Below are 7,264 nucleotides of genomic sequence, written 5' to 3'. Positions count from 1 at the left end.
GCAACTGCCTACCCTCCATGTTGTTAGAATCTACCTCCCACTGATAATTCTGAGTTACTACTTATTAATTTCTGTCTTCCATATTGGCTGACCCAATTGAGCAAACATTTGGACCGGGCTCTCCTGACCCCTTAACATGGCAGCCCTGCCTCTCTGTTCTGCACACTTCCCAGGCATGGTGTCTCTCCTCTTTCTCCTTCTCCTCAAGGTCCCCAGCCCGGGAACCCTAAATCCTGCCTGCCTCTCTCTCTCTCTTTCCTCCCTAGATATTGGGTACTGGCATCTTTATTTACCAGTCAGAATTAACAGGGGGTAGGTTCCCAGAAGCTAAGTGTAGTCTGTCTCATGCAAACTAATTTGAGGGACCCAATTAACATTAGATTGGAAGCAGCCATATGAGTGGACAATGGTTCCCCCATAAAACATGTTATTAAATTAAAAAAAAAAAATCTCAGTACCAGGCATGAGTTGCCTCTCATGGTGGTTTGAATAAAAATGGCCCCCATAGGCTCATATATTTGAATACTTTGTCATCAGGGAGTGGCACTCTTTGAGAAGGATTAGGAGGTGTGGCCATGTTGAAGTAGATGTGGCCTTGACACTGTGGGTGGGTTTTGAGGTTTCAGATCTATGCCAGTCCCAGGCACATGGATGCACTTACACATACACACGCTTCCTCCCATCCCTCCCTCCCTCCTTCCTTTCTCTCCCTCTTCTCTCTCCTCCACTACTACTTCTCCCCCACCCCACCTCTGTGCCTGTGGATCAGGTTGTAGCTCTTAGCTACTGCTCCAGCCTCATGCTCCTTACCATGGTAATAAGGAACTAAACCTCTGAAACCGTAAGCAATCCTCCAATTAAATGCTTCCTTTTATAAAAGTTGCCTTTGTGGCTGGTGAGGTAGCTCAGTGGTTAGGAACACTGGCTGCTCTTTCAGAGGTCCTGGGTTCAATTCCCAGCAACTGTATGGTGGCTCACAACCATCTATAAAGAGATCTGATATCCTCTTTCTGGCTTGTAGACATGAGGGAATGCAGACAAAGGACTCCTACATTTAAAAAAATTATATAATGGTCATGGTGTCTCTTCACAGCATTGGAACACTAAGACATTTCCCTGTCAGTTATTGGTCAGGGAGGCTTTCAGGGACTTCCCAAACAGTATAGGCTGTTGCCCTTGATCTTGGCTTTCTGCTAGAACTAGATAGTAAAACCCCAGTGTTGAAGATGTTGCTCACTTCAGTTGCAAAAGACAGAGAAATCTAGCTGGAATTGACCCTTAGTGACTATTTTTAATAGTGCTGGAAGATGTTATGCAGGCCTTTGAGGAAGAAAAGACGTCAACAGTATTCCTGCGCCAACCCTACATGCTACAATACCAACCTGCCGGGCAAGATGGACGCCCTGATGCAAGAGTTGTATGAAAGTTACAGGATAACTGTTTTGAATTGAATTCGAGGCCTGTTTCATATGAAGAAATTCAGATCTGGTAACTAAATCTGGTCGAACACCCATGGGCTTGAGACCACAGTCCTGAGGGAAGAAGCGTATTTATTGCTGTTTTGCTAAAGAACATGTTCTCACATGACCCTTAAATATTTATGCTTAAGGATATATCAACCCATTAATTAGTGCCATAGAAACAGCAGTTGATGCATAACAGGTCAGTGCTGAATGTGTTTATTGAGTACACAGGACTAATTGGGGCATTCATATCAGTATCCCCTCTTCAGGACTCAGAGAACATCTCAGAGGAAGAAAGAAGTTAAGAGCCGGAGGATGGGGAGGATGCCATTAGACGATGCCTTCAGGACATGATACAGACATTGTACTCAGGAACTCACTGCAACTATAATTTGCTACACACAGTCAGCCAAAATTCTAACAGGCAACATTAATGGGACTCAATGGGTTATTCAACAACAATAACAGAAGAAGAGGATATGAAGAGGGAAGGGGACAAGTTTGGGGTACTCGGGGATGGTAGGAGGGAGAAGGAGGTACTCCTATTATCTGGATGCATTGTTTATATGCATGACATTATCAAAGAGTAAATGAAAGGATTTTTTTTTTAATGAAAGAAATGCAACAGTAGGTTGGTTGGCTGCCCAATGACCCAAGTTTGGCTGCTAGGTTCTGGGGATAACATTTATATACCATTTTCCCGTTAAGAGAGACTTCATCTCTCTTATGGTCTGAATCTGGAATGGCCCCATTGGCTCATGGACTGAGTGTTTGTTTCTAGCTTGTGGTACTCTATTGAAGGCTTGGGAGCCGTTAGGACGTGGAGCCTGGATAGTGGAAAGAGATCACTAGGGATGGGCATTTGAAAGCCGACCCCTACTCTCAGGTCCCTTCTTCTTAGTCCACCACCATGTGAAGAAGCCGCCACAAATGACCACTGTTCTCCTCTGCCATTCCTGCTATGATGGACTGTGACCCTTTCAAACTGAGACTAAACTTGTCCTCCCCTAAATTGCCACTTTACTGTATGTTGTCACAGTGACAACAAAGCTAATGTCTCCTTTCTATCTATGACTATCCAGGCCCTTCAACGCTGTGACCTTTGAGTTCACCATCACAAGTTGGTTTCTTAGCAGTAAGTTTTCCCACTGTCTCCTGAATGTGTTGTGATAGCCACAGTCCATTTTGATTTGCCATGTGGTCAGAGGAATTTCTGAGTACAGCTTTGCAGGACAGGCCTCTTGGTCAAGGAGAAACCTACATTGTCATTCCTGGGGAGGGGGGGGCCAAACCAGATATGCTCACAATAGCTGCTTCCTGGGATTTTGTGCTTGGCATGAAGTCAGAGCCCCAATTTTAAAAGCCAGGCATGGTGGTGTGTGCTTATAATCCCTCACTTATAAAAGTGAGGAGGTAGAGGAAGGCAGCTCCTTGGGTTTCATAGGCCAGCCATTCTAGCCTACTTGGTGTGTTCCGGGCCAGTAGAAGACCCCATATTTAGCATGAGGAGGGTAGACTGTGTCTAAGGAGTAATACCTGAGGCTGCCCTCTGCCTTCCATACGCATGTGCATACACATAGGCAGCTGCACACACATGCACAACACATACAATACATAAGACAAAATAAAAATAGCTTTAAGTGCCTTTCCTGTGTCCTGTTTTGGGGGGACTGGGTAATGCTGATGACTGAACTCAGCATCTTAGGCTGGCTAAGTGTGCCCTTTCTTCGGAGCCACACCCCAGCACTGGCTCATCTCTCACGGCTCTCCGTGGATAAGCTGTTGAGAGTGAGTTACTGTTCAGCTTTTTTTAAATTATCATTCATTCTTCATCCCGATATCAGCCCCCCCTCCTCTAACTTGCAAGGCTTCCTCCTAGCTCTTGCCTCAGTTTCCTCAGTTTTCTTAGTCCCTCCCTATACTATTACCAGTCGAGGGAAAGGTATTTGCTCAAAAGAATGGAGCATGTTTCCCTTTCAGTACCTTTCCCAGTGTCCTATAGGTTACCCAGACTTCCACATTATCATAGAAAGTAAGGAAGCTTCTGGAAGCATTCAGCAGCCATGGCTTTCCTTGCGTGTTCTACTATGGAATGTGGATAGGGCTACACATGGTTTTTTATGGCAAGTTGCACACTGGCTAATCGAATTCCATCTCTTACGGGCTCACGTAAGGCACAGACTTACTGAGATGGCTGACAAGTATGGAACTGCCCAGCACATCCTGCATCCTGCTTTGTATGTGTACACTTTAGGGACTGTGCTCAGGTGCTCACACTTGCAAAGCAAGCACTCTGCTGACTGGGTCACCTCCCCAGCCCCCAAAAAACTCATCGCTAAAAGAAACAAAATCCAATGTCTTTGAAGCAGCACACTAGGTCGTTTCCTGCTCCCTTTATCACACTCTTGTTTTTCTTTTTAATTAAGGAATTTTCTTCCCTTGATTTCAATTAATTCAATTTTTTAATTAAGAGATTGCTCACTCCTTGACATATTTTCTTCCATACTGCCTTCTGTGTCACTAGGAAACCCACTCCAGAACAGGATGTTTGTCTTGTTAGTGACTGCATCCCTGTATTGATGAACGACGTGTGGCACTCACTAAATGTATTTGGTGAGAGAAGGAGTAACGGAGGTTTAATGTGAGAGAAGACCACGTAATTAGAGCAGGTAACCAAGTAGCCTGGCTCTGTTCTCTAGAATTTTCCTAAGGCTGTAGCCAATCTCAGCAGCTTCCATTAACACACCATACTCCCCTTCAACACGCTGGCCCCAGAACCATCCCGTCTACATACCTAGTGTAGCCATCTTTTCTCATCCGTAATACTCAGTAGCAGCCTACTAACTTTCCCTACAGAGTTTTGTTTCTCTAATCCATTAGCTGCACTGCACCATTAGAGATCTTCCTAACCCATAGGATAATGCTTAGGCCACTCTGTTTAAAACACTTCCGTGTCCCTCATTGCTCTTAGGTCAAGCCCGTGATTCTCTCCCCCTTTCTTCTTCATCTTTCAGTTTGACCCCCTCTCTCCCTTCTTCCTTCTCTTGATGAACAGGACTTCCAAGACTTAGCTCCATCTGCTCTTTTACAACTGTCCCTCCATTTTATGAGCTAATGATCTTAGTCTTCAGACATGTTGTCCCTGAAGAACTTGCAATCCCTCCAAAGTGACCAAATCCAGCAGGCACTCAGTCCTATGGGTCTTGAGCACAGGTGAGAAGTCTGGACTGAGATGGAGCATTGGGTGACACTGGTACAAAGACAAGCTTGAGAATCTCTGCATCGGGCTGAGCACGTGGACGGCTCAGAGATCCAGTGGAGAACACTGAACAATGACGGAATCCAGGAAAGAACTGGCCCAGGATTATTCTCTTACATATTCTGACCTCCTCAAGATCCAGATCAAAAGAGTCAACTTCTCTGTTTGTATCCCATCTGTCCTTCCTCCCGACATGTTTCTCGTTTGGTTGTGGTGAAAAGATGAAATTCTAAGACCCTGTGATGCTTCGGTTCAGCTGTCCATGCAGTCTACTATTGAAACCATCCTTAGCAGTCCAACAGTCTAAGCCAGTACATCTTTAATTTGAAAAAAAAAAAAGACTGAGTATTTATATGTGAGCTAGCATGAAGTGTGTATTTAGTCTGAAGCTTGACATTAGGAAGTTGAGTTCCTCAGACTGTTTGCCAAAAATGGCAAGGAACTTTTTGGTGATCCAGGAAGCGTTGTTGTAATGGTTCCAAAGAATGTTGACTGACATCCTCAATATCATGAACATTATCGCTGAGAGACTATGTTTGAGCCGGGCGGTGGTGGCGCACGCCTTTAATCCCAGCACTTGGGAGGCAGAGACAGGCAGATTTCTGAGTTCGAGGTCAGCCTGGTCTACAGAGTGAGTTCCAGGACAGCCAGGACTACACAGAGAAACCCTGTCTCAAAAAACCTAAAAAAAAAAAAAAAAAGAAAAAAAAAGACTATGTTTGATAAAATACATTTGTATATGGCTCATTTTGCTCATCACCAACCAACCTTGAGATAATTAATTTTAGCAGCAACTGCCTCTCCTCCTCCTTTTCCTCCTCCTCCTCTCCTTCTTCCTCCTCTTCTTCCTTTTCCTCCTCCTCTTCCTCCTCCTCCTCCTCCTCTTCCTCTTTCTTCATTGACTCTGTGTTGCCCAGGCTGGTCTCAAACCCCTAGGCTCAGTCAATCTCCCCATCTTCACTCAGTAGCTGGGATGCTGGTATTCACCAGGATGCCAAGAAACTTCAAGCTTCATTCAGTAGCTTCCCTAGGCCCTAACTGGTACCTAAATCTATCTTTTCTAGCCACTGTGTCCAGATATGTTGTTTGAACTTCTCCCTGAAGTCCTGTATCTTAAGCTTGGCCACTGTAACTCATTCTTTTTCCTTTTTCTTTCCATCCTTTCCTTCCTTCCATTTTTAATTTCTTCCTTCCTTCTCTTTTCCTTTTTTTTTTTTTTTAATATCAACTCATCTCTTTGGACCAGATTGGCCTATAACTCAAAGCAATATTGTTACCTCAGTTTCTCAAGTGCTGGGATTATAGGCCCGAATCATCATGCCTTCTCTGACATTTTTTTTTGATTCAATAAAGTTTTATTTTCCCAAATGTACAGCTGACTGAACCTGTTCATGCATCTTCATCAGCAGCCGGGGCATCTCCACCCTTTGTGTTTCTGGTGTAAATTACTTGGGCTCTGTGCTTTGAAACCAGCTTGATAAGTCCTTTACTAAGCAGCTCCTGAAGGGCTGCCCTGGCCAAGGAACCTCAAATCTTCAGTCTCTCAGACAACACAGCTGGAATAATAAGCTTGTAGCTGGGAACTTCCTTACAGAGTTTGTTATATGTAGCTTTGTCAAACAGGACGAGATTGTTCCCCTTGTCCTGAACTTTGCCTTTAGACCACTTCTTCTTTTTGGCCTTGCTGCCAAATTTATTTATTGGGTCTTTGTCTTTTTTGCCCAACTTTCTGGCATCTTCTTCTTCTTGTTGTCTTTGGATGGCATGGCGAAACTCAGAGAGTAGTGTGGACCACTGCAGCCTCACTAAGATGTTGGGAAAAAAGTCTTCTCTGACATTCTAAAAGGCATGGTAAAGGTCACTCCCCCTATTTACCTAGCTATCTTTTGTAGACATGGTCAACCATCAGACCGGAATGCAACAGGCCCTCATAGCGTTACATCTCTGCCCTCAGAATGAAAGGAATGAATTGGCTTGAGACAGGCTGACTCCATGACAGGCTGCCGACAAGCAGCTCAGGAGGCCAGGCCTGAGTTTTTGCCCAGTTTCCCAGAACTGGGCAAGTGAGTTACCAGAACATCGAAGGCTTATGTAAAAGGGACCCTTCTCCAGCTTATAAAAGGACAGGTAGCCAAACTTGCAACTAAGAGATCACATGAAGACTAGTTAGTCTGAATCATAGCATCACACAGACCCCCAGAGATAGAACCCACCAATCAAGATATAGACCACCCACCCCTCTTCAATGTTCGTCTTTTTGACTTTAAAATTGAATCTGTGAATTCAGTCAGGGTCCTTCCATTCCAATGTTATTTGACCCCTGCATACCAGAATAAACGCTTTTTGCTTTTGCATACTATTTGAGTCTGGGCTATCATTCTCCGTCGACTCATGGACCCTAACAAGAACATGCATTTTCCAGATTTGACTACTGGAACTAGAAGATCTTTGAGATAGTGTAACTCAGCTCTATTTACAGATAAAGAAACTTCAAGCTGGAAAAGTTCATTTGTCTATGGGCCACCCAATAGATCAGAGGCAG

At 44.4% G+C, this 7,264-nt stretch overlaps 1 pseudogene; it reads right to left on the bottom strand.

Moving 5' to 3' along the window:
• Positions 1–6,054: 6,054 nt before the first annotated feature.
• Positions 6,055–6,488, bottom strand: LOC114634412 (annotated as a pseudogene).
• Between the last annotated feature and the right edge of the window lie 776 nt (positions 6,489–7,264).

Source organism: Grammomys surdaster, unplaced genomic scaffold (genome assembly GCF_004785775.1).
Source record: "Grammomys surdaster isolate TR1022 unplaced genomic scaffold, NIH_TR_1.0 958, whole genome shotgun sequence".
NCBI lineage: Eukaryota > Metazoa > Chordata > Mammalia > Rodentia > Muridae > Grammomys > Grammomys surdaster.
Note: the sequence above shows the minus strand (reverse complement) of the source record. Positions and strands in the feature narration are given on the sequence as shown.